This window comes from Oncorhynchus nerka, linkage group LG7 (genome assembly GCF_034236695.1).
Source record: "Oncorhynchus nerka isolate Pitt River linkage group LG7, Oner_Uvic_2.0, whole genome shotgun sequence".
NCBI lineage: Eukaryota > Metazoa > Chordata > Actinopteri > Salmoniformes > Salmonidae > Oncorhynchus > Oncorhynchus nerka.
In genome coordinates, this window is record NC_088402.1 from 49,335,437 (window position 1) to 49,363,410 (window position 27,974).

The window sequence follows — 27,974 nt, forward strand, 5'->3', positions numbered from 1 at the left end:
ACTTGTACCCCCTCGCTATTTACTGCTGCTCTTTAATTTTTTAAAACTTTTATTTCAATTTTTTTGGTATTTCTCTTAAAACTGCATTGTTGGTTAAAGGGCTTGTAAGCAAGCGTTTCACTGTAAAGTCTACATATTTTCAGTTAGCGTTTGGTTAACTGGAACAGATGTGCCAGGTACCTCAAGATATGATATGTAGTGTGATTCTCAATTATTATAGTCCAAATTGTACACCAATGACAATTCAATTCACACTTTATTATATTATCATCTTGAGGATTTCAGCAATATGTGTTAATGTTAGATAGCGGTTACAGAAGACGGAAATGCAGTGTCCCACTTTTTCTGAAATCACCCTACTATAGATGGGTTAGCTGACAACTTCACGAAAACTTCACAAAGACTTATTGCATGTAAATGCAAATATGGCTCAAATTCACTAGCCAGCGAACCAACAACTTTAATGATGTATTTAAGAGACAAGTTCTCATTGTGCAAATGTATGTTTTCAATAAACATTGGAGACAAAATAGTTTACATGTTGTCAAAAATCTAAGCCAACCCAGTCTGTCTTGCCCCAAAGTTGCAAAAGCGTCAGTTTTGTGGCACAGCGGTCCAAAGCACTGCATCTCAGTGCTAGAGGCGTCACTACAGACCCTGGTTCGATCCTGGACTGCATCACAACCGGCCGTGATTTGATTCCCAAAGGGTGGCGCACCATTGGCCCAGCGTCGTTAGGGTTTGGCCAGGGTAGCCTGTCATTGTAAATAAAAAATTGTTCTTAATTGACTTGCCTTTAAGGTTAAATGAAAAAAAGACATCCCCACTTTAGCTACTCCATGCTGTCTTACTTCAGCTAGCTATGGTTGGTAAAGCAAGATAACAAAACAAAAAAAAGACCATTACAAAATTGAAACCTAATATGGGAAACTTTATTTTTATGCACCAGTACATGGTATGCACATTTACGTCACAATGCATTATTTATGACAATTTTATAACCTTAACATCAAAACAGCAAAAAAATATGTCACTGATCTTACCGTGTGCTCCGTGGGGTGTGCATCCTGTTTGAAGCTTGCTCTGCACTCTCGCTGATGACACAATTTTAGGGCTTTCTGTATAGTGGTCTAATGTTGGTGGGGGTATTTCAGCCTGTTTTAATGTTAATCCTGAATCACTATCATAAAAAGTTTGAGTTTACATTTATTTTTATTTCACCTTTATTTATACAGGTAAAACAATTAAGAACAAATTCTTATTTACAATGACCTGTCAAATATCAATAAACAATACTATAGAGATGTACAGCGCATTCGGAAAGTACTCAGACCCCTTGACTTTCTCCACATTTTGTTACAGCTTTATTCTAGAAACAGGATTTTTTAAAATCCCCCCTCAAATCTACACACAATACCCCATAATGACAAAGCGAAAAAACTGGTTTTTAGAAATGTTTGCAAATGTATTAAAAATTAAAAACAGAAATACCAAATTTACATAACTATTCAGGCCCTTTGCTATGAGATTTGAAATTGAGCTCAGGTGCATCATGTTTCCATTGATCATCCTCGAGATGTTTCGACAACTTTTTTGGAGTCCACCTGTTGGTAAATGCATTTATATATAATTTATTTTGACTGTTGGTACTTCACCACTTTTCTCCCCAATTTCGTGATATCCAAATTGATAGTTACAGTCTTGCCCGTACAGAAGTTGCAGCGATGGGACTCGGGAGAGGCGAAGGTCGAGAGCCATGCGTCCGAAACAACTGCGCCAAGCCGCACTGCTTCTCGACACATGCTCGCTTAACCCAGAAGCCAGCTACACCAATGTGTCGGAAGAAACACCGTACAGCCGGTGACCGAAGTCTGCGTGCATGCGCCCGGCCACCACAAAAAGTCGCTAGAGTGCGATGGGACAAGGACATCCCAGCCGGCCAAACCCTCCCCTAACCTGGACAAAGCTGAGCCAATTGTGCGCCACATCATGGGTTTCCTGGTTGCAGCCGGCTGCAGCACAGCCCGGGATCGAACGCAGATCTCTAGTGACGCCTCTAGCACTGCGGTGCAGTGCCGTAGACCACTGTGCCACTCAGGAAGCCCTTGTGGTAAATTTAATTGGATATGATTTGGAAAGGCACACCTGTCTTTGTAAGGTCCCACAGTTGACAGTGCATGTCAGAGCAAAAACCAAAGGAATTGTCCGTAGAGCTCCGAGACAGGATTGTGTCGAGGCACAGATCTGGGGAAGGGTACCAAAACATTTCTGCAGCATTGAAGGTCTCCAAGAACAGTGGCCTCCATCATTCTCATATGGAATAAGTTTTGGAACCACCAAGATTCCTCCTAGTGCTGGCTGCCCGGCCAAACTGAGCAATCGGGGACAAGGGCCTTGGTCAGGGAGGTGACTAAGAACCCAATGGTCACTCTGACAGAACACCTCTGTGGAGATAGAACCGTCCAGAAGGACAACAATCTCTGCAGCACTCCACCAATCAGGCCTTTACGGTAGAGTGGGCAGACGGAAGCCACTCAGCAAAAAGCACATGAAAGCCCACTTGGAGTTTGCCAAAAGGCACTCTCGGACCACTAGAAACAATATTTTCTGGTCTGATGAAACTATTTGGCCTGAATGCTAAGCGTCACTTCTGGAGGAAACATGGCACCATCCCTATGGTGAAGCATGGTGGTGGCAGCGTCATGCTGTGGGGATGTTTTTAAGCGGCAGGGACTGGGAGATTGGGGGAAAGATTAATAGAGAGTACAGAGATATCCTTGATTAAAACCTGCTCCAGAGCGCTCAAGACCTCAGACTGGGGCAAAGGTTCACCTTCCAACAGGACAACGACCCTAAGCACACAGCCAAGACAACGCAGGATTGGCTTTGGGACAAGTCTCAATGTCCTCAAGTGGTCCAGCCAGAGCCTGGACTTGAAACCAATCATATATATCTGGAGACCTGAAAATAGCTGTGTAGCGACGCTTCCCTTCCAACCTGACAGAGCTTGAGGATCTGATAAGAAAAATGGGAAAACTCACCAAATACAGGTGTAACAAGCTTGTAGCGTCATACCCAAGACGACTTGAGGCTGTAATCACTTCCAAAAAGGTGCATTAACAAAGAACTGAGTACTTATGTAAATGTCATATTTTTAATAAATTTGCACACAAAAAATTACTTTTTGGCTGTCATTATGGGGTACCGTGTAGATTGAGGAAAAACACTAATCCATTTTAGAATAAGCCTGAAAATTAACCAAATGTGGAAAAAGTTAAAGGGTCTGAATACTTCCCGAATACACTGTACACACACACACACACAAAGAGAACACGAAAAGCAAAGCACATCCATATAAAACAAACATTCAGTAAAAGGTCCCTCTATAACATCCACCTGAATTGCCCTAGAGCAGGGGTGTCAAACTCATAGTCTCCTGTAGCTCAAATGGTACACCATTGCACTTGCAATGCCAGGATTGAGGGTTTGATTCCCAGGACCACCTGTATGCAAAATATATTCACGCAAGACTAAATCGCTTTGGATTAAAGCATTTGCTAACAGGCATTTTAATCCATGGGGGGGTTTAGTGTCTGGTTTTTCCTTTCAACTAAGCATTAGACAACCAGGTGTGGGTCTCTAATTAGTTCCTTACTAATTAGAGACCTTAATACATCAAGTACAAGGAAGGAGCGAAAACCCAGACACTTGGATTGAGTGACAGCGGTGCGCTGGAGACACCAAATCCACCAACTTTATGAAAACTTTGAGATCACAAGGTGCAAAAAAAACTAAAAGCAGATTTACCTAACTCTATGGAGATTGAAGGGATCTCCTGGGTTAGCCATCCCTGAGTCCGAGCTGAAATTTACTTCAAAGTGCATTTCAAGAAAACATTGGAGAGATGCTCAGCTATATAGAATTAATAAATACTGATAATATGTGCTCAAGGGGTAATCCTACAGATTCACATCTTTCAATGAGAAACTGATTTTAATTAGATCAGTAAGGTCAAATAATTACATTAACATATATTGCTAAGAATGAGAGAGTAGTGTGGGTCTCTAACCCATGCCACCAGCACCAATGACAAACACACTAACCACTCTCCAATAAGGGATATCCCTAGGACATGTGCTTATTGGGCCAGTATAGTAAGGCCCTGTCCACAAGCAAACCCAAACCCTCGGCACTTGTGTACATGTGAAACAGTCTAGGTGTAAATAATAGGGTGAATGCACTTAAGTAAATCTCAGCTCTGTTAAAAATACTCAAGAAAAACTACAACATTAAAAACAGGGTCATATGCCCCACCAACATTAGACAACTACACAAAAATCCCTAAAATAAGTAATCAAATCAGAGAACAGTCAGATTAACATAACTGACAGACATGGTGGTGTAGCAGGACGATAGGAATGCCGTGAACCAAGAGGTTGGGAGTTAATGGATCGGTGGTTCAAATATCAGAATCTTGATGGGCTTGGCCACAGTAACATGGGGTGACGTGTAATGATGAAACAAATGTTTTGGAGAATGTTTCTTTGGGATCATCAGGTGACTTCCGGACAACTGACACAAAAATGTTCTGGCAACGTTACAATGAAACGTGTCTAGAACATTCATAGAGTTTGCCATGTTCTGTGTATGTTTGGTGGAACATTGGAATATTCTCCCAACCCTTAGAAAACATATCTAGAACATATTGAATATTCAGTGAACATGGTAACCACGTTCTGGGTAAGTTGTTTGACATTAACGGAATGGTCTCTTGGAAACAGTCCTTGCACTTCACTGGAACATTCCTATGAAAACAGTAGACTCTTAAGGTAACTTCCTCAAGTTGTGGGAACATTTGTTGTTAGCAGGGTTGAGAGAGGTGGAAAATGCATGTGCCTATTCACCTGGTGGTCCCATGGGCTGCTAACTCCCCTCTCTCTTGCTGCCTTATTCGTGTGCTGTTCTGTACCCTCAATAATGGCTTGAATAATAGGCTTGTTAGGAGTTTTATATGCAGAGAAAACATGCCATGTTCTGATATGAGATTGTGGCAGTTAGCATTCCGACCTTATGACTACACTCCCAGTCAGTAGCCTTTTGGACGTATGGGCATTGATTTGGACAGCTAACGGGTTATTTGTTGAATGAACATACCCCTGATCAAGTCATCCCAGCGTCTCATATTTTATTACTGTTATATTACAGCTGTTATGATCAACACATTTCAGCAAAGTCTATAAGGCAAATCACCTTGTCATCACTATCGACATCTGTAAATTAACGAAAACATTGTGACATGTAATTTGATTACTGCACTAGTGTCAGAACAGTTGCAATTTTTTCTCTCCATAGGATAGCTCTAAAATGCTGCACTGTTTGCAGTGCCACGTATCGAGTCCTACGCCACAAGTTTATCGAGTGGTTCCCCAAGTGCTGGCACGCATAATTAGCAGGAAACCAAATGTTTAATGTCTATGCAAATAAAAAAAAGGTATCTTTTTTTATTTATTAGGAGAAATAAGATAACTATTCTGCCCTACAAAGCAAAAAAGGCACTAACTGCTCATAGTGTAGAACTGTGAAAGATGGATTTTATTTACCTTGTTTCACAGTAACTGCTAACATGACCCTCACTTTCTCCAAAACACAAGAGGGCAGGATACTTGTCCACATGTATATCATGAAGAAAATAAATAAAACATAGCTCATTTGACCAGTTACTGCCTTTTTTGCCTCATAGGGCAGTATTGGTTGTGAATAGGCTACGCTGTGGTTGTTTTGTTTGCCCTGTTCCATATGCATCCTTTAACAGATGTATAGGAGCTCTTAAACTTATCACATCCAAAAAGAAAACTACCTTCATAACACATCTGGAAATAAAAATCACACCATTTGAATGGACCCAATTATCCAAAATACAGTAATGACATGACTAGAAATGATGTATATAAAATAGCTGTAATATTCTAGCAAGTGAATGCTGCATAGTTATACATGACTTCATTGTCAAAGATGTGTGTATCATTTATAAAACAGAAGAAAATTACATTTCATAATGGTTCAAAAGAAGGAAAAAAAATATATATATACACACACACTGTAGGTTCAACTCAACACTTATCCATTCCTTCCCTTATCAGTCAAGGGGTGGCCTATACTGTGCAGTGTTAGACAAAACAAACCAGATTTTTGGATGTTTAGGTAATACACCAGCATCCTCTTATGTAAACATATATTAAACATAAATATTATTTTTTCCCAATCTCAGAAAAGTATCCCAAACAATCCCAATCCTCCCAAACTGAGCACAGCCAAGACAAAGCACCGTCTCGATTTGAGATGTAACTGAAACTGTTTAAACATGTACATGGAGGACAAAAGGACTAAGACTCTTGACGGCCGTTCACATTGGGTAGGCAATAAGTGGTCGAATCTCTGACCGGTGACCTCGAAGGATCTTCTGGGCTTACCTCACCTTGTCTATGATTGAGTCAACCTTCACCTCGAACCTCCGGTTGCTCTGGCTCAGTCAGAGGTCTTCCTGCTCTTTGACCAGCCAGACCCCATTTCTGGGCCTCTTCACAGAGTTTGTCCTCAGCCTCATCAGTCCTTCACATTTTCTGGTCCCTCCAGCAAGGCATTCTGTTGCATTCCTTCAAAACCCGGTCGTTGTGCAGCATGGCAGGAACAGGGACTCCAATGATATTGACTGGGCAAGGCACAAAGTTCACTCTCCTCAAAGTGACTGATTTTTCTGAGTTTCCGGTACCTTCCAAATGCAGTGCTTGTGTCTCTGTTAGAGATGGTGGCCGATGTGAGTTGGGTACCGTTACCTCTTCTGACCACACCTGTGTGGAACTGCAGTCTTGCTGTGTGGCCTGTAGAGGGTCCAATTATGTTTGTCAGTCTTATGCATGACTGCATCTGGACAGGGCCAACAGCCAAGTCCGGTGGTTTTGAGAGGACCGTCTGTTTGAGAGACTCCTTTGACAGATTTGTCAAAAGAATCTTGGGTTGATTCTTCAGGACGACTTTCGCTGCTGCACTTAACAAAGCATAGTTGATTTCAGTGTTCTTGTCCAGGGGTTTTCGACTCTTCTTTTTGCCAGTCTTTTTAACCTTTGAGGTAGCAATGTCCAGAGTACTCTGCGTCTTTACTAAAGGCCTGAGTACTGAAGTACAAGACCTGTAACCATAGACATCCTTACTTTTAAGTACAGTAGGCTTGTGACCTTCATCTTTGAGTCCCTCAATGAAAGTGGCCAGTTCCTTTTCACTGTCAAAAAGGTCATCCGACATAGGACTGAATGCCTTCAGGGTCTCCAGTAGAGTAGTTTGGCCAGCTGAGGTGAATCGCGACCATGACAAGACAACCTTCTCTGCAGCTTCCTTACAATTCATGGCATATACCATCTGTTAGCATTGGCAATACTCACGTCCGAGATGAGCCCTGTGGGAAAGAAATGTTTTTAAAAAATCAATTAGAAAATGTGCAGTGACTTCGTACTAAAACTTCTGTAAATCATTGACATTCAAAAACTTTAATATGGGACATTTAGGTTGCTGATTATGTAGGCTAACATTTGATTCAAAGTACCACAGACAAAAAGGGGAAACCCAGACACGTCACGGGGAGTACAAATCTGAAGCATCTGTTTAGAAAATGGTTCTAAATTAAACTGACATTCTTTTAATGCAATCTCAATACAGCTTTTGGTTCCGTATGCGCTCTTTTTTCATGCATAACAAAATTATGCTTCAACTAGCGAGTTAATGCGACCACTCTGACTTTTTTAATTAATAAGGTGACTGGGAATCATATTTTGTAAGCCTTCTGCCGTGTTTGAGAAGTCAAAGCCCTTTGGATGAGTTCTGTACACCTGCCACATTTTATATTCTTGAGTTATCTGCGCCAAGCAGAGCAGGCAGGGCCGTTGCGACTCCAGACACCGTGTACACATGCAGCTTCAGAGCCAGTACTGTTCTTCCTTCAGACAAGCATGCATAAACTTTCATTTTTAAATCTCCTTCACATTCGCTTGTAAAATGTACAAGCTCAACAATACAGTAGCTCCCACAACACACAAATAACAGCTGGATAGCATATTTAGCTAGCGAGCACAAAGACATGCTAACAGCCTCCATGGAAATTCAACATTGTGCTAATTTTAATAGCATTCTGATAAGAGGCTCAATGGTATTTGCCCATTTTTAGCACCCCCTTGAGCACTAAGCCGGTAATACCATTTTTTTTATTTCACCATTATTTAACCAGGTAGGCTAGTTGAGAACAAGTTCTCATTTGCGACCTGGCCAAGATAAAGCACAGCAATTTGACACAATAAGAGTTACACATGGAATAAACAAAACAGTCAATAATACAGTAGAACAAAAGAAAACAGAAAGTCTATATACACAAGTGCAAATGAGGTAGGTTAAGGAAATAAATAGGCCATGGTGGCAAAGTAATTACAATATAGCAATTAAACACTGGAATAGCGTAAATCCCAGGATGCGAGAAGGATGGTATGGAGATTTTTTTAAATCTGTCTCTGTATCTATCTATATATTTTTTTAAATCGGGGAAAATCGCACAGCCCTAATGGAGGCATTGTTATTAGGATATGTGTCACGTAGAGGGGATGACATGTTAGACATAAGTTGGTCAGAAAGATGGTTTTATACAGAGGGTGTTTCTATAACGGAATATGTACAAGTAGCTTAGTTAAAAGGGATGAAGTGGAAAACCTATAAGAGGATAGCGCTCCAAGATGAGGGATATACATGACAGCAAGTTGTTCAATACTGAGCCATACCGACTGACAAGTGGTGTGGATTGGGAAAGTTCGGCTCAGTCCCACAGTATGTTATCAATAGCAGTTTTTACGTTACCCCGACAGCTACCGGATTTTGGCCAATAAAAACATGAAGCCAAAAAATAAAAAACTTGCTGACCAAATTGACGAGAAGAAAGCATTATTTTGCAATAATTTTTTTGCAATGATTTTTTTAAATTAATTGATGGACATACCAGTGGATGTACCAGTGGCTTCAGAAAGTATTTGCACTGATTGACTTTCTAGATTTGTTGTTACAGACCAAATTTAAAGTGGATTAAATTTAGATTTGTCATCACTGGCCTACATACAATGCCCCATGTCAAAGTGGAATTACGTTTCTCTACAAGTTAATAAAAAGCTGAAATATCTTGAGTCAATAAGTATTCAAGCCCTTGGTTATGGGAAGCCTAATTAATTTCAGGAGTAAAATTGTGCTTAAGTCACATGGACTTTTGAATGAATACCCCAGCTCGGTAGCCCACACACAATATATGTTTTAAGTCCCTCAGAGCAGTGAGTTTCAAGACAGATTTTTGCCACAAAGACCAGGGAGGTTGTCCAATGCCTTGCAAAGAACACCCATTGGTAGATGGGTAAAAATAAAATAAAGCAGACAATGAACATCCCTTTGAGCATGGCAGTTATTAATTACACTTTGGATGGTGTATCAATAGACCCAGTCACTACAACGATACAGGTATCCTTCCAAACCCAGTTGCTGGAGAGAAAGGAAACCGCTCAGGGATTTCACCATGAGGACAATGGTAACATATATATATATATATTATATATATATATTAAAAAAATATGTAATTAATTAATATATATTTAAAGTATTTAGTCAGCTACCAATTGTGCAAATTCTCCTAATTAAAAAGATGAGGCCTGTAATTTATCATAGGTACACTTCAACTATGACAGACAATGAGAATTTTTCCCCCAGAAAATCACATTGTAGGAGTTAATGAATTTATTTGCAAATTATGGTGGAAAATAAGGATTTGGTCACCTACAAACAAGCAAAATTTCTGGCTCACAAACCTGTAACTTCTTTAAGAGGCTTCTCTGTCCTCCACTCGTTACCTGTATTAATGGCACCTGTTTGAACTTGATATCAGTATAAAAGACACCTGTCCATAACCTCAAACAGTCACACTCCAAACTACACTATGGCAAAGACCAAAGAGCTGTCAAAGGACACCAGAAACAAAATTGTAGACCTGCACCAGGCTGGGAAGACAATCTGCAATAGGTAAGCAGCTTGGTTTGAAGAAATCAACTGTGGGAGCAATTATTAGGAAATGGAAGACATACAAGACCACTGATAATCTCCCTCGACTGGGGCTCCACGCAAGATCTCACCCCGTGGGGTCAAAATTATCACAAGAACGGTGAGCAAAAATCCCAGAACCACACGGGGGGACCTAGTGAATGACCTGCAGAGAGCTGGGACTAAAGTAACAAAGCCTACCATCAGTAACACACTACGCCGCCAGGGACTCAAATCCTGCAGTGCCAGACGTGTCACCCTGCTTAACCTCTTCAACCTATGGGGGCGCTATGTCATTATTGGATAAAAAGACGTGCCCGTCTTTAAGCGCAATATTTTGTCACGAAAAGATGCTCGACTGTGCATGGAATTGACAGCCTTGGAAAGACAAAACTCTGACGTTTCCAAAACTGCAAAGATATTATCTGCGAGTGCCCCAGAACTAATGCTACAGGCGAAACCAAGATGAAACTTCAAACAGGAAATGAACAGGATTTTTGACGCTGTGTTTACTAACGTCTCCTTATATGGCTGTGAATATGCTGTGAACGAGCTTATGCGCTCTGCCGTTCATCCAAGATGTCTGCAGCATTGTGGCGTATTTGTAGGCATATCATTGGAAGATCGGCCATAAGAGACTACATTTGCCAGGGGGCCGTCCGGTGTCCTTTGTCTAAATCGGTGCGTAATTCCCAGTGGCAACCATTGTACCTTGCGTTACAGAAGGAGACTCATACTTCCAGGAACGATACATCATTGAAGAGATATGTGAAAAACACCTTGAGGATTGGTTCTAAACAACGTTTGCCATGTTTCAGTCGATATTATGGAGTTAATTTGGAAAAAAGTTTGGCGTTTGGATAACTGAATTTTCGTTTTTTTTGGTAGCCAAACGGACCGATTTCTCCTGCACAAAAAATCTTTCAGGAAAAACTGAACATTTGCTATCTAACTGAGAGTCTCCTCATTGAAAACATCCGAAGTTCTTCAAAGGTAAATGATTTATTGAACGTTTTTGCTGGTTTTTGTGAAAATGTGGCCTAATGCTAACGCTAAATGCTAATGCTAAATGCTAGTTTGCTATGGTAGAGAAGCATATTTCTGAAAATCTGAGATGACAGTGTTGTTAACAAAAGGCTAAGCTTGAGAACTAGCATATTAATTTCATTTAATTTGCGATTTTTATGAATAGTTAATGTTGCGTTATGGTATTGAGCTTGAGGCTATGATTACGCTACCGGATCCGGCATGGCTCGACGCAAGAAGTTAAGCCAGTACATGTCCAGGCCCGTCTGAAGTTTGCTAGATAGCATTTGGATGATCCAGAAGATTGGGAGGATCCAGAAGATTGGGAGAATGTCATATGGTCAGATGAAACCAAAATAGAACTCTGTTAAAAACTCAACTCGTCATGTTTGGAGGACAAAGAATGCTGAGTTGCATCCAAAGAAGACCATACCTACTGTGAAGCATGGGGGTGGAAACATCATGCTTTGGGGCGGTTTTTCTGCAAAGGGACCAGGACGACTGATCCGTGTAAAGGAAAGAATGAATGGGGCCATGTATTGTGAGATTGAGTGAAAACCTCCTTCCATCATCAAGGGCATTAAGATGAAACGTGGCTGGGTCTTTCAGCATGACACTGATCCCAAACACACCGCCCGGGCAACGAAGGAGTGGCTTCGTAAGAAGCATTTCAAGGTCCTGGAGTGGCCTAGCCAGTCTCCAGAGCTCAACCCCATAGAAAATCTTGAGGGAGTTGAAAGTCAGTGTTGCCCAGCAACATCCCCCCAAACATCACTTATAGAGATCTGCATGGAGGAATGTGCCAAAATACCAGCAACAGTGTGTGAAAACCTTGTGAAGACATTTGACCTCTGCCAACAAAGGGTAATATAACAAAATATTGAAACTTTTGTTATTGACCAAATACTTATTTTCCACCATAATTTGCAAATAAATTCATTAATAATCCTACAATGTGATTTTCTGGATTTTTTTTCTCATTTCGTCTGTCATAGTTGAAGTGTACCTATGATGAAACTTTACAGGCCTCTCTCATCTAAGTGGGAGAACTTGCACAATTGTGGGGGGAATAGGATGGATCAACTAACCTAAATGAACAGATGGAAAGGAAGCCTTTACAGAATAAAGACATTCCAAAACATGCACCCTGTTTGCAATATGGCACTAAAGTAAAACAGCAAGAAATGAACTAGAAGTCCTGAATACAAAGTGTTGTGTTTGCCCCAAGCATGTCACTGAGTACCACTTCACAACTTCCATGGTCGTGGCTGCATCATGTTATGGGAATGCTCGGCATTGGATAAAAATACATCCGAATAGCGCTAAGCACAGGCAAAACCTGGCTCAGCCTGCTTTCCAACAGAAACTGGGAGACAAATTCACCTTTCAGCATGGCAATAACTAGGGTCTCACATTTTGGGGACTATTCAGAGGTGGAAACTTTGTGGGAATGAACAAATCCTAATTAATATTAAAACCATTTAAATGTAGATGTTTTTTGCATTGGATAGATTTACCATATAATATGGATACAAACAACTTTTACCTTATCATAAGTAGACAATTGCACATTTTTAAATCCTTCCAATAGAAATAACAATTTAGTTTCCCGAAATGAACTTTAAATGAGTAGACTCTTCATATGGGATGATTTCACATAACAAATGGATTATTGAATGATCCATCACATCTCCTAAAAACATTTTCAACATAAGATCATAGTCTAGAACCTAAAGCCTTGGTTGTCTTCCTCGCAGGCTTCCATGTCTTCTCCCTGGACATCCTCAATGTCCACCTCTTGAACATCAGACTGCAGCATCATCTTACCAGTATACTTGGGGTCCAACATGTACACTGCGGCGCGTATGGGCTTCCGGCAGAAGTCTTCACACTTTTTGATACATTTCAGAACTGCAGTTTCCTCTGCTTGGAGCAACAGTGAAGTGGGCAGGGCAGTATGGATTTATTCTCTTACATCTACAAGCAGTCTGAACATACAGGACGGCATAGTCTCCCTCAATCCGTGCAATGGCTACTGCTATAGGTTTCAGGCTGCTTACCACGGCTCTCCAAAAATAAATCCAGGAGGATCCTCTTGATGGGGATGTCCATATCAGAAGATTGATATGGACATTTCTTAGAGACTCCTTCCCCTACAGAAGACTGTCAAACATGACGACAACACCACCCTAACAGGTGTTGCTGGGCAGCTTCAATGTGGTCCTTTTATTCGTCTCACTTTGCTTGGTGGAGTAGATTTCTGCTATAACTTGATGCCCCTTCACTACCTAATCATTTCCTTGGCTCTCTTGTAGAGTATCCATTGTGTTCAGTGCCATGATGTCCTTGAGGAAAATATTCAAAGCATGCACAGCTCAGCCAATGGGTGTGATGTGAGGGTAGGACTCATCCAATTTAGACCAAACAGCCTTCATGTTCACAGCATTGTAGGTTACCAGTACAAATACCTTCTGTGGTCCAAGGTCATTGATGACTGCCTTCAGCTTACGTGCAACGTAGAGACCGGTGTGTGTGCTCTTGTAGAATAGAGTAAAAATAGAGTAAAAAAAAGGTAAATCATTTTTTGTACAGATAAATAGTTAACCTCTCTGCGCACGGAACCCGCTAGCGGGTTGAAATTCCACAACATACGGTTATCGCTACATAAATAGTCATATTAAACATTCATAAAATTACAAGTGTCTCCCATGTATCGAAAGCCTAGAATCTTGCTAATCCAACTGCGTTGTCAGATTAAAAAAAGGATTTACTGCGAAAGAATACGATGCGATTATCTGAGCATAGAGCCCCATAATTATAATTTTTTTAACCAGCACGGGCATATTCACAAACTGCATTAAAATAAATAGTTTACCTTTGACGATCTTCGTCTGTTTGCAATTCCAATGCTCATTGTTACACATAGAATGATCTTTTATTTGATCAAATCCGTTTTTATAGCCTAACACGAAACATTTTGTGAACCGCTTGTGTCGTGAATTCCGTCTCATTCCATTTGACGACACAATCCAGGTAAATAACCCACACAGAACGTGACTTTTCCAGTCATGTTTGGTTTCACTGCACTCAACTGGTTTGTTTGTAACACAATCAAACGTGATGGGGCATTTCACGGGACGTATTGACTGAAAGAAACCGATTTGAAGACAAGTCATGACATTCTGCACCAATGATTTGCCCGCCGTTTCGTTGATTGACTGTCTTTTAACCCAATGACCACTGATCGTCTTGAAATCTAGCTGGTTAGATAGCCAATGAACTGAGCTAAACGGAAATACGCCATGTTTATGTGTTGCAAGACCAACCCATGTAGTAAGTTCCAGCGTAAAGTGAGTCATTCGCTATTGAAGTTTCATACCGGAAGGAGAATCACATATTACGCACTGCATTGTTTGGTAAACGCACAGATTCAGCTGTTTATGTATGAATCATTATGGCAACTAAGTCAGGGAAAGCTAAATCTAAGTCTAGATATACAGATGTACACACAATTTTAGAATAAATTGACTGGGAAGGTGAGACAGATTGTTGTAGGACAATTCATTTAGCGATTGGAGGAATATTTTTTTAATGGGAGAGGACATCGTTTTGGACTGGTAAGTTCTTAGCATGCTAATGCCCTTGTTTGAAATTAATATAAAATATTAGTGATTTTTAAAATTTATTTTAGAAGCAATATATACACATGTAATGTCATGAAATGTGAGATGCGCGTGTCTGCCGCCCCATCCCAACCCACATGAAATAGCCTATTTGAGGCTGTTGAGGGGAGGGCAGGCCCACACAATGGCCAAAGTGAAATGGAGACAGTAGATCTAGCTGAAATGTCATAATATAGAAGAGAGTAGATGTAGCAGGTCATAATAATGTATTCAACCTTATGTTCCCCGTACTCTCATATATATATATATAGTTTATTATACCTGTTGATACAGGGCTCATATGTGAACCTATTCTAACTGAACATTTTCTTTCAGTGACACTGACTACGAATGGGAGTCTTATCTGGTGTCCTGTGTGAATTTCAGTATGCCCCCTCTAATTCTCTCTTGCGGAGGACCTGAGCCCTAGGACCATGCGCCAGGACTACCTGGCACAATGACTCCTTGCTGTCCCCAGTCCACCTGGCCTTGCCGCTGTTCCAGTTTCAACTGTTCTGCCTGCGGCTATGGAACCCTAAACTGTTCATTTTTACTCTTGAGGTGCTGTCCTGTTGCACCCTCTACAACCACTGTGATCTCCACCCGGCACAGCCAGAAGAGGACTGGCCACCCCTCGTAGCCTGGTTCCTCTAGGTTTCTTCCTAGGGCGTTTTCCTAGCCACTGTGCTTCTACACCTGCATTGCTTGCTGTTTGGAGTTTTAGGCTGGGGCTATATAAATTGATTTGATAGACTGAGGCTCCTCCAAATATTGAAAGTGTGTAAATAGTTACCCATGTTATTTTGTAAATGTATATATATTTTTTTTAATCAATAATTATTTTTTTCCCCTTTCCTTTTTTTTGGGGGGGGGGTGTTAAGAATACCATTTTGGTATGTTGTATATAGTTATGTTTCAAAATGTATACCTTCACCAATTTGGCCTACTTGTGTGGGACACCTGGGTGACTTCATGACAAATGTCAAGTAGCACACTCATTTTGGAAGTTATCATTCTGAAACTTTGCACAAGTACTGTTGCCCTCCTATTTTTCACCGAAATTGTCCCCATCATCCTATCTGAATGTTTGTATGATCTTGTTCATTTTAATGATGATAAAACAATGAAAAAAAACATGTTTGTTTATTTTTTTTTATCTAAACCAGATCTATTGTGTTATATTCTCCTACATTCAATTCACATGTACACAAACTTCAGAGTGTTTTCTTTCAAATGGTACCAAGAATATGCATATTAGATTTGGCTAGATATGGGTATGTCTTCAGGCAGAAATTGCACAAAGTAGGGGAGGGAGCTCTAAGAGGTTATTAAGCAGTTAGATAAAACTCCTTCGTAAGATAATGTTTTAAAATTAAAACAGGTGAATTGTCACTCAGCAGGTTCAAGCAAGCTAAAAACCCACATGGAAGCAAAAACTAACTAGCAGAAATGGCTAACAAGTTCGAAATAATTTAAACACTTTGCTGCAGGCTACAATTTAGTAGCTAACAAAAAAATACTGTCTCAAAATATATATTCACCCCGCCCAGTATTGTAATCAAAACTTAACGGAAAGTAAGTAGTCCTTGGCTAAGACAGTGTAGTAGTGTGGGCTCAATAGCATCGCATTAATGTGCAACATCTTGAGAATCAGCTGCACATGTTTTTTTATTTTATTTCACCAGGTAGACTAGTTGAGAAAGTTCTCATTCACAACTGCGACATTGCCAAGATAAAGCATAGCAATTCGACACATACAGAGTTACACATGGAATAAACACAACATAGTCAATAAGGAGGTAAGGCAATAATTAGGCCATGGTGGTGAAGTAATTTCAATATAGCAATTAAACACAGGAATGGTAGATGTGCAGAAGATGAATGTGCAAGTAGATACTGGGGTGCAAAGGAGCAAGATAAATAAATACTGTATGGGGATGAGGTAGATAGACCATCTAAACAGCCCATCTATGTACAGGTGCAGTCATCTGTGAGCTGCTTTGACAGCTGGTGCTTAAAGCTAGTGAGGGAGATATGAGTCTCCTGCTTCAGTGATTGTTGCAGTTCGTTCCAGTCATGGGCAGCAGAGAAATGTAAGGAAAGGAGACCAAGGGAAAAATTGACTTTGGGGGTGACCAGTGAGATATACCTGCTGGAGCACATACTACGAGTGGGTGCTATAATGGTGACCAGTGAGCGGAGATATGGCGGGGCTTTATCTAGCAGAGACTTGTCTAGATTTAATTTAGGATTGGAGATGTTTACCGGTAAGGTGAGTCTGGAAGGAGAGTTTACAGTCTAGCCAGACACCTAAGTATTTGTAGTTGTCATCGTATTCAAAGTCAGAGCCGCCCAGAGAAGTGATGCTGGACGGGCAGGCAGTGATCGATTGAATAGCATGCATTTAGTTTTACTTGCATTTAAGAGCAGTTGAAGGCCACGGAAGGAGAGTTGTATGGCATTGAAGCTAGTCTGGAGTATAGTTAACTTCTTTGGGAATGGGGGGCAGTATTGAGTAGCTTGGATAAAAAGGTGCCCAGAGTAAACTGCCTGCTACTCAGGCCTAAAAGCTAGAATATGCATATAATTAGTATATTTGGATAGAAAACATTCTGAAGTTTCTAAAACTGTTTGAATGATGTCTGAGTATAACAGAACTCATATGGCAGGCAAATCCAACCAGGAAGTGGAAAATCTGAGGTCTGTAGTTTTTCAAGTCATTGCCTATCGAATATACAGTGTCTATGGGGTCATATTGCACTTCATAAGTCTTCCACTAGATGTCAACTGTCTTTAGAACCTTGTTTCAGGCTTCTACTGTGAAGGAGGGGAGAAAGAGCTAATTGAGTCAGGTGTCTGGCAGAGTGCCATGAACTCAGTCTCGCACGCTCCCGTGTTAGTTGCGTTCCATTGCATTTGTACAGACAAAAGGAATTCTCCGGTTGAAACATTGAAGACTTATGATAAAAACATCCTAATGATTGATTCTAAACTTTGTTTGACATGTTTCTACGAACTGTAATACGACTTTGTCAGAACTTTCACCTGGACTTGCCCGCGCATCATGATTGGATTTGTGTGCTAAACACGAACAAAAATGAGGTATTTGGACATAAATGGACTGTATCGAACAAAAACAAACATTTATTGTGGAACTCTGTTTCCTGGGAGTGCCTTCTGATGATCAAAGGTAAGTGAATGTTAATAATGCCATTTCTGACTTCTGTCGACTCCACAACATGGCGGGTATCTCTGCTAGAAGTCGACCGATTAATCGGAATGGCCGATTTCAGGTTTTCATAACAATCGGAAATCGGTATTTTGGGCGCCGAATTCCGATTATTATTATTTATAAATCTTTATTTAACTAGGCAAGTCAGTTAAGAACACGTTCTTATTTTCAATGACTGCCTGGGAACTGTGGGTTAACTGCCTTGTTCAGGGGCAGAACGACAGATTTTCACCTTGTCAGCTCAGGGGTTCCAATCTTGCAACTGCACAGTTAACTAGTCCAACGCTCTAACCACTGCACTCCACGAGTAGCCCGCCTGTTACGCGAATGCAGTAGAAGCCAAGGTAAATTGCTAGTTAGCATTAAACTTATCTTGTAAAAAACAAACAATCATAAATCACTTGTTATAACTACTAATCCAGTTTAGCAGGCAATATTAACCAGGTGAAATTGTCATTTCTCGTGCTTCCATTGCACGGCAGAGTCAGGGTATATGCAACAGTTTAGGCTGCCTGGCTCATTGCGAACTAATTTACCACAATTTTACATAATTATGACATACATTGAAGGTTGTGCAATGGAACAAGAATATTTAGACTTAGGGATGCCACCTGTCAGATAAAATACCGAACGGTTCCGTATTTCACTGAAATAAACGTTTTGTTTTTGTAATGATAGTTTCCAGATTCGATCATATTAATGACCAAAGGCTCGTATTTCTGTGTGTTATGTTATAATTAAGTCTGATTTGATAGAGCAGTCTGACTGAGCAACAGCAAGCCCGTAATCATTCATTCAAACAGCACTTTCGTGAGTTTTGCCAGCAGCTCTTCACAAGCACAGAGCCGTTTATGACTTCAAGCCTATCAACCTAATGGCTGGTGTAACCAATGTGAAATGGCTAGCTAGTTAGCTGGGTGTGCTCTAATACGGTTTCAAACATCACTCACTTTTAGACTCGGAGTAGTTATTCCCCTTGCGCTGCAAGGGCCACGGCTTTTGTGGAGCGATGGGTAACGATGCTTAGAGTGTGGCTGTTGTCGATATGTTCCTGGTTCGAGGCCAGGTAGGGGCGAGGAGGGGGACGGAAGCTATACTGTTACACTGGCAATACTATAGTGCCTATAAGAACATCCAATAGTAAAGGGTATATGAAATACAAATAGTAGAGAGAAATAGTCCTATAAATACTATATTAACTACAACCTAAAACCTCTTACCTTGGAATATTGAAGTCTCCTGTTAAAAGGAACCACCAACTTTCATATGTTCTCATGTTCTGAGCAAGGAACTTAAACGTTAGCTTTTTTACATGGCACATATTGCACTTTTACTTTATCCTCCAACACTTTGTTTTTGCATTATTTAAACCAAATTGAACAGGTTTCATTATTTATTTTAGGCTAAATTGATTTTATTGATGTTTTATATTAAGTTAAAATAAGTGTTATTTCAGTATCGTTGTAATTGTCATTACAAATAAAATAAAAAAATATATATATAAAAAAAAAAAGATTAATCAGTATCGGCATTTTTGGTCCTCCAATAATCGGTATCGGAGTTGAAAAATCATAATCGATCGACCTCTAGTATCTGCATGGCTTGTTTGTGTCGGACTACCGTACCTCAGATTATTGCATGGTTTGCTTTTTCGGTAAAGTTTTTGAAATCTGACACAGTGGTTGCATTAAGGAGAAGTGGATCTAAAATTCCAAGCATAAGTATCTTTCAGCAATGTGTATTATGAGTATTTCTGTAAATTGATGTGGCACTCTGCAAAATCCCCAGATGTTTTGGAACTACTGAATGTAACGCGTCAAAGTAAACTGAGATTTTTGGATAGAAATATGAACATTATCGAACAAAACATACATGTATTGTGTAACATGAAGTTCTATGAGTGTCATCTGATAAAATCAATCATTAACCTTTGATCTTCATCTCCAATTCTGCTTTTTGTGACTCCTCCTTGGCTGGAAAAGTGTGTTTCTCTGTGACTAGGTGCATAATCGTTTGGTGTGCTTCCGTCGTAAAGCCTTTTTGAAATCGGACACTTGTGGCTGGATTAACAAGTTTCTTTAAAATGGTGTAAAATACTTGTATGTTTGAGGAATTATAAATTATGAGATTGCTGTTTGAATTTGGCGCCCTGCACTTCACTGGCTGTTGTCATATCAATCCCGTTAGCAGGATTTCAGCCGTAAGGAGTTAAGATGCATTACCATAATTTTAAGGCGATTTGTCATTCTGCGCAGTGTCGGTGGATGCCCTAAAGTGTTATGCCCCAAAGCATATGGGTCTGATAAAGTTCTCAAATGGAAGGTAAACTTAAATCTTCCCGGTCACGTTGTCTGATGCCACATTTTCCTAACGGAAACCCTGATCAGTGACAATGTATGGCTGCTATTTACGTGAAGGTCCTGCGACCCCCAGAGCATGACAAAATCAACAGTAGAAAACCAAAATATGTGGATCTGTTTAACGAGAGGTCGGACGATTAATTAGGGCCGATTTCAAGTTTTCAAAATCGGAAATCGATATTTTGGACAGCGATTTGCCAATGTTTTATTTTTTACACACATTTAACTAGGCAAGTCAGTTAACACATTCTTATTTTCAATGACATCCTAGGAACGGTGGGTTAACTGCCTTGTTCAGGGGCAGAACGACAGATTTTTACCTTAACAGGTCAGGGATTCAATCTTGCAAATTTACAGTTAACCTGTTGCTCCTACCCTCTACTTTTTTGAACATTTTGTTAAAAATCGCGCAACATTTCAGCGCCCTGCTACTCATGCCAGGAATATAGTACGTTCATAAGGTTAGAATGTGTGGATAGGAAACCCTCGGACGTTTTTAAAACTGGTTAAATCACGACTGTGGCTATAACATAACGTGCGTTACATCGGAAAGCGCAGGAAAACCTGATCACAGAAAATGGAAATAAATATCCTTGCGCCACTTCCAGCAATTGTTAACAGTGAGCCGAATTAGATAAGACCGAGCATTCAACTCCCACAGCATCCCCATGTTGTCTAGAGTCTTGTGAATTGAATCATCTTTGATTCTTGGTTGAACCGAAACAGGGGAACCACTTACCTCCGGTCTCCGCCCAGATCATTCCGGAAGAGCTCTCTCGTGAAATTTTTTCCAAGACGACAGCTAATGATTTTTACATCGCCTAAGGATGATTTTTATCGCTTATTAACGTTTACTAATACCTAAAGTAGCATTACAAACGTATTTCGAAGTGTTTTGTGAAAGTTTATCGTCTACTTTTTGAATTTAAAAAATGACGTTACGTTGTGAAATCGCTGTTTTTTTCGTTTATCACACAGTCTACATATAACGATATCTTGGCTTTATATGGCCCGATTTAATCGAAATAAAGACCCAATAGTGTTTATGGGACATCTAGGAGTGCCAACAAAGAAGATGGTGAAAGGTAATGACTGTTTTCTATTTTATTGTGCGGTTTGTAACGCCGAAATGCTAATTATTTTGTTTACGTCCCCTGCTGTGCTTTTCTGTTGTAGTGTATTGGTGCATGCTATCAGATAATAGCTTCTCATGCTGTCGCCGAAAAGCATTTTAAAAATCTGACTTGTTGCCTGGATTCACAACGAGTGTAGCTTTAATTTGATACCCTGCATGTGTATTTTAATGAACTTTTGAGTTTTAACTAATACTATTAGCATTTAGCGTAGCGCATTTGCATTTCCAGAGCTCTAGTTGGGACGCAAGCGTCCCAAGTAGAAGCAAGAGGTTAACTAGTCCAATGCTCTAACCACCTGCCTCTCATGGCACTCCACGAGGAGCCTGCTTGTTACACGAATGCAGTAAGCCAAGGTAAGTGGATAGCTAGCATTAAACTTATCATATAAAAAACAATCATAATCACTAGTTAAACTAGTAATATCAACCGTGTGTAGTTATCTAGTGTGTCCTGCTTTGCATATAATCGATGTGGTGCGTATTTGCGAAAAAGCACTGCCCTTGCTCCAATGTGTACCTAACCATAAACCTCAATGCCTTTCTTAAAATCAATACACAGAAGTATATATTTGTAAACCTGCATATGTAGCTAAAGAAATCCAGGTTAGCAGGCCATATTAACCAGGTGAAATTGTGTGACTCCTCTTGCGTTCATTGCACGCAGAGTCAGGGTGTATGCAACAGTTTGGGCCGCCTAATTTGTCAGAATTTTACGTAATTATGACATAACACTGAAGGTTATGCAATGTAACAGGAATATTTAGATTCATTGATGCCACCTGTTAGATAAAATACGGAACGGTTCCTTATTTCAAAGAAAGAAAAAACGTCTTGTTTGAGATGATAGTTTCCGGATTCGGCCATATTAATGACCCAAGGCTCGTATTTCTGTGTGTTATGTTATAACTAAGTCTGATTTGATAGAGCAGTCTGACTGAGCAGTGGTAGATGTTAACTCAAACCTTGTCGTTGTATCATTTCAACAAAGTTTACTATACCATATGAACACCCACAAAAGGTTGCCATTACACTACAGGCTAGGTCCATCAACCACTAGACTTCCTACGCATGCGCACTCTTGACTGAGTGATAGCCCCGTAATAACAGAAATATTGGGATACCTAAAACAAAACTTAACATTAGACACCAGCAGGCTCGTCAGCATTCATTCAAACACTTTCGTACGTTTTGCCAGCAGCCCTTAGCTGTGCTTCAAGCATTGCACCGTTTATGACTTCAGGCCCATCAACTCCCGAGATCAGGCTGGTGTAACAGATGTGAAATGGCTAGCTAGTTAGTGGGGTGCGCGCTAATAGCGTTTCAAACGTCACTCGCTCTGAGACTTGTAGTTATTCCCCTTAATCTGCATGGGTAACGCTGCTTCGATGGTGGCTGTTGTAGATGTGTTCCTGGTTCGAGCCCAGGTAGCGGCGAGGAGAGGGGCGGAAGCTATACCATTACACTGGCAATAGTAAAGTGTCTATAAGAACATCCAATAGTCAAAGGTATATGAAATACAAGTGGTATAGAGAGAAAATCGTCCTATAATAATTCCAACCTGGGAATATTGAAGACTCATGTTAAAAGGAACCACCAGCTTTCTTACATGGCACATATTGCACTTTTACTTTCTTCTCCAACACTGCTTTTGCATTATTTAAACCAAAATTGAATATGTTTCATTATTTATTTGAGGCCAAATTGACTATTGATGTATTATTTTAAGTTATAATAACTTCATTGAGTATTGTTGTAATTATTATTTTATTAAAATTATTATAATTAAAAAAATAAAAAATAAATAAATCGGGCGATTAATCGGTACCGGCTTTTTTGGTCCTCCAATAATCGGTATCGGCGTTGAAAAATCATAATCGGTCGACCTCTAGTTAAGCAATTGATGGTGTTGACTAAACCTTTACTCTAACGTCACCAGTGTGGTAAAAAGGGTGTAATAACCCCAAATTGATGTGGTCAAACAGTCCGCTTGTGTAATGTACACTGAACCAAAATAAACACGAAACAATAAGATTTTACTGAGTTGCGGTTCATAAAAAAAATAAGTCCATTGAAACCCTAATCTGTGGGTTTCACGACTGGGAATACAGATATGGATCAGTTGGTAAGAGTGTGGATCAGAAAACCAGTCCGTATCTGGTGTGACCATTTTTGCCTAATGCAGCGCGACATCTCCTTCGTTGATCAGGCTGTTGATTGTGGCCTGTGGAATGTTGTCCCACTCCTCTAATTTCTGTGCACAGTTGCTGGATATTGGGCGCAGGGTCAGTCTGACATTTGCTTTGGCCATGCAGCATTTACGGTGATATGGCCTGAGCAGAAGTCAGGGCATTCATTCATACTTCTTGCGCTTGATGGAGCAGTGCAGAGCCGTTGTCAAGTGAGTGTTTCCTACAGGATGTATCGCCCCCACCTACCGTCAACCAATCATGTCTATGCTGAAATATACAGAGCCCTCTGCCTTGTTAACAAATTTGTGAGGCGCATGGCGAAGCGGTACGGAGCTCGATTTGGCCTCCGCATGCATCCGGAGGCTCCGCAATTGCATCATATGGAGGGTCCTGGTCCAGTTGGTCTAGGCGGTCGATGCTGCTTGCTGGTCTCGCAATTCTTGTTCCTCACCAGCTTAAGTCCTCTTCAGTGTATTCCGGCTCAAATAAATAGGGCTGTAGGTCCCTATGTAAAATAATATAGTTGTTCAGTTCTTCTTGGAAAGAGGAATCTGACACACCCAGCGTAGCTAATTATTTAGCAGTTGCGAATAGACTGGACAGTAACATAGCTCCCGTGAACCTGCAAACTTAGTCCATCCCCATTTTGAAAATAATGTCTTAAGAGGAAGGGAACAGGGAAGTATGGCTCACGTCAAAGCTGTTTATAACTAACCCAAGGTAAACCACTGCCTGTTGTTTCCAAAGGGAAACAATTAGTCATAGTGGGCAGAACAAGCAAAGGAGGAGCCAAGCAAGAGCTAGCAATATGCTATTTGCGCTTTCTCACATTCTGTTAGGGACCCCCTACTCTGAAGTGTGCAATGAAGCAATTCACCCATGCACTCCTAAACAATTACATTTTTGGAAACCTTGGCAAGTAGTGACAAAACTTAGTCTCTTGTTCATAAAAGACAGTAGTTTTCAGAACAGAAAACTGTGTTGAGATCAAATGTTTCATTGATCAACACATTTGCAGAACATCAGCCAAAATACATCTTGTGCCATCTCCCACTGGGCTTCCTCACCATCATATTTTGTAGTGAATGGGAAAGCCAAGCAGATGCGTCACACTTAACATCTTATGGCTTGAGGGCAGTATTTCGACGTCTGGATGAGGAGCGTGCCCAAAGTAAACTGCCGGTTACTCAGGCCCAGAAGCTAGGATATGCATATAATTGGTAGATTTGCATAGAAAACTCAAAAGTTTCCAAAACTGTTAAAATAATGTCTGAGTATAACAGAACTGAAATGGCAGACAAAAACATGAGTAAAATCCATCCAGGAAGTGAGATTTTGTTATGTGGATAGTTTCAATTGAATGCCTATAGAGTATCTAATGGGTTAGGACCCAGATTGCAGGTCCTATGGCTTCCACTAGACGTCAGACTTAAGCCTGAAACAATGTCTAGTTCTGAAAAATGAAGAATGAGACCTTTGTCATTGGACTGTAGAATCATGCAGTGCTGGTTTGCACGTGTGACCGAGTGCGCGCCCTTTTTTTTTGTTTTTTTGTTTTTCCTTTCTATTGAATACACCATTGTCAGGTTGAAATATTATCAATTATTTAGACAATTGATAACCTGAGGATTAATTATAAACATTTGACATGTTGACGAATTTTACAGGTACTATTAGGATGCATTTATCTGCATGTTTTGACCGCTTTTGAGCCAGTGGATTACGAACAAAAAGCGCCAACAAAACTGAGTTTTCGGCATAAAAAGAGGGACTTTATCGAACAAAATGAACATTTATTGTGTAGCTGGGACTCTTGTGACTGCAATCATATGAAGACCTTCAAAGGTAAGTGATTCATTTTATTGCCATTTCTGACTTTTGGAATTCCTATACTTGGCTGTAAAATGTTTGTATGCTTTTTTTATGCGGGGTGCTGTCCTCAGATAATCGCATGGTATGCTTTCGCCGTAAAGCCCTTTTGAAATCTGACAAAGTGGCTGGATTAACTAGCTAATCTTTAAACCGATGTATAACACTTATATTTTTTATGAATGTTTATTATGACTATTTCTCTATTTTGAATGTGGCACTCTGCAATTTAACCAGCTGTTGTCGAGGTGGGTCGCTAGTGGAACGCCTGCTCCAGATTAACATCAAGGGATGTTGGTGGTGAAGTCTTTACAAAGCCAGGCAAAATGCAATAACCTAGATATCCTGCAATGTCCTGGCAGATAGGAACCCTGTTGAGACAAGTCCCATAGCTCTACTGAATGACATCAACTTGCGTGATCATGCCATCGGCGAAACACAAAGGCCACAATTACTACAAAACATGACTCAAAACATTTTTTGATCAGATCGCAAGCTCAATTAAAGATGGCATCATTGGTTTTACTCTCCCGTCACGAAAGAGCAAAAATACAGCTACAGTGCATAATGTCTGAAACACCCTTTCATCTCTTATGTAGGGAGACTGGAAAAAACAGTGTCTCGTGGTGATGTTCACCTTTAATTTGCAGGTCCTACATTTAAAAAAAAATCCATCACCATTATCAGACAACTTAGGCTGTCCCACACCAGTGCCTGATTTTCATTTATCTAGGCGAGCCAGTTAAGAACAAATTATTTATAATGATGGCCTACACTGGCCAAATCCGGACAACACTGGGCGCTGCCCTATGGGACTCCTAATCATGGCTGGTTGTGATACAACCTGGTTTCAAACCAGGGTGTCTGTAGTGATGCTTCAAGCACTCAGATGCAGTGGTCTAAGGCACCTTCCTACATTGTCCGAAAATGCTGGTGGAAAATAGTGTTTTAATTGAAGAGAAACTACACTGCATCTGTTTTACTATGATAGTAAATATGTTTCAGTCCTCCCTAGCGGCTCGCCATAAACGCCAGGCCTTTGCAGCCTGGACGGGGAATGCTTTATGTATGAGCCGCCCATGGCACACGTGTATTACCGGGAATGCACTTCAAGCCAAGACAATAGTGCAGATCTAGCGGCCACTATCGACTGCCTAGGCTACACGAGTTGTCCCATCCCCCCACCCCTCCAGCTAGGCATTATTCGGGAAACACTTTACGCCACGTTGATAACTACCCAAAGTGACTTTTTCGCAGCAGGTTATCGTAGCATGTTAATTGACTGAGGTTAGAGAATGCTACTCTAACCTGCTACCAAAATCATAAGATTGTGTCCTGGAATTATTCTGCACTTTGTGTTTAGGTTGTGTGTGTCACAATACCTATCAATTTAACTACTTTTTCACTAAAATATTTTTACACAACCAACCATTTCATAAAATGGGAGACAAGTTAAAAATCATGCTTGTGTTTTGTTCCACCTCGGCTAGTTACATTATGGGCATAAAAAAAAAAGTGTAGAGCCGGCCTTGCCACTACGCACTAGCCTATAAACATTTTTGCGATATATTGAGTAAACATACTTGAATTGAGTCACATTAGTTAGTTAGATAAGTAGATGCTCCTGTGCTCATTCGATTATTTGAGTAGTTAGCTAGTCGGTACTCCCAACAGCGGAAGAAAGTCATCAACATTAGCTACAAACAAAGTGGATAGCCGGTTAGTAGCATTGTTCGGCTGGCCAGAGAAGAGGCAGGGCATTTGAAACACGAGTCGATGTAGCTAAAGTTAGCTAGCTAGAAAGCCGTTACGTTTGAGGCCAGACCCCCCAAAATCATTTACATTCCTGACTTGAGGAACAAGAGAACATAATGCCGCATTGACAAACCGGCTGGTAACGTTCGTTAAAGCCAGCTAACGTTAGCTATTTAAACACCTATGCTATCACGGCTTGCTATCCTTTCCCCACATATAATAGTTTGTGTAACGTTACCTTCTTGTGCAAACCGCTGCTCCCTTGCGCCGATAACTCCGATCAAATTTGAACAGGGACACACTTTCTTTACAAAATACTAAAGGGAACTGCACTCAAGTCTCCTCATCAAATATTGTTTTGACAGGTACAAATCTAGTCAAGCCTTGTCCAAAGTAAAATGGCAACTGATAGGGGTGTTTCAGTTTTTAAGAACTGAAAGAGAAGACGGGCGGAGTTTCGTCTTCTTCTTTGGTATAATGGCGTTCCCACATTTATTTGTGCATGCCGCCACCTACTGTGCGGAAGTGTGTGATGGTTACATTTTGTATTAAAAGGACGGCAGAAAGAAAAAAATGGCATCACCAACTAACCCCACACACCACTATTCCATAAACATGTAAAACACCAGTTGCGAT

General features: G+C 40.5%; 1 pseudogene; it reads right to left on the bottom strand.

Annotated features, from left to right (window-relative positions):
* Positions 1 to 910: 910 nt before the first annotated feature.
* LOC115131834 (uncharacterized) lies at positions 911 to 27,770 on the bottom strand (annotated as a pseudogene).
* Between the last annotated feature and the right edge of the window lie 204 nt (positions 27,771 to 27,974).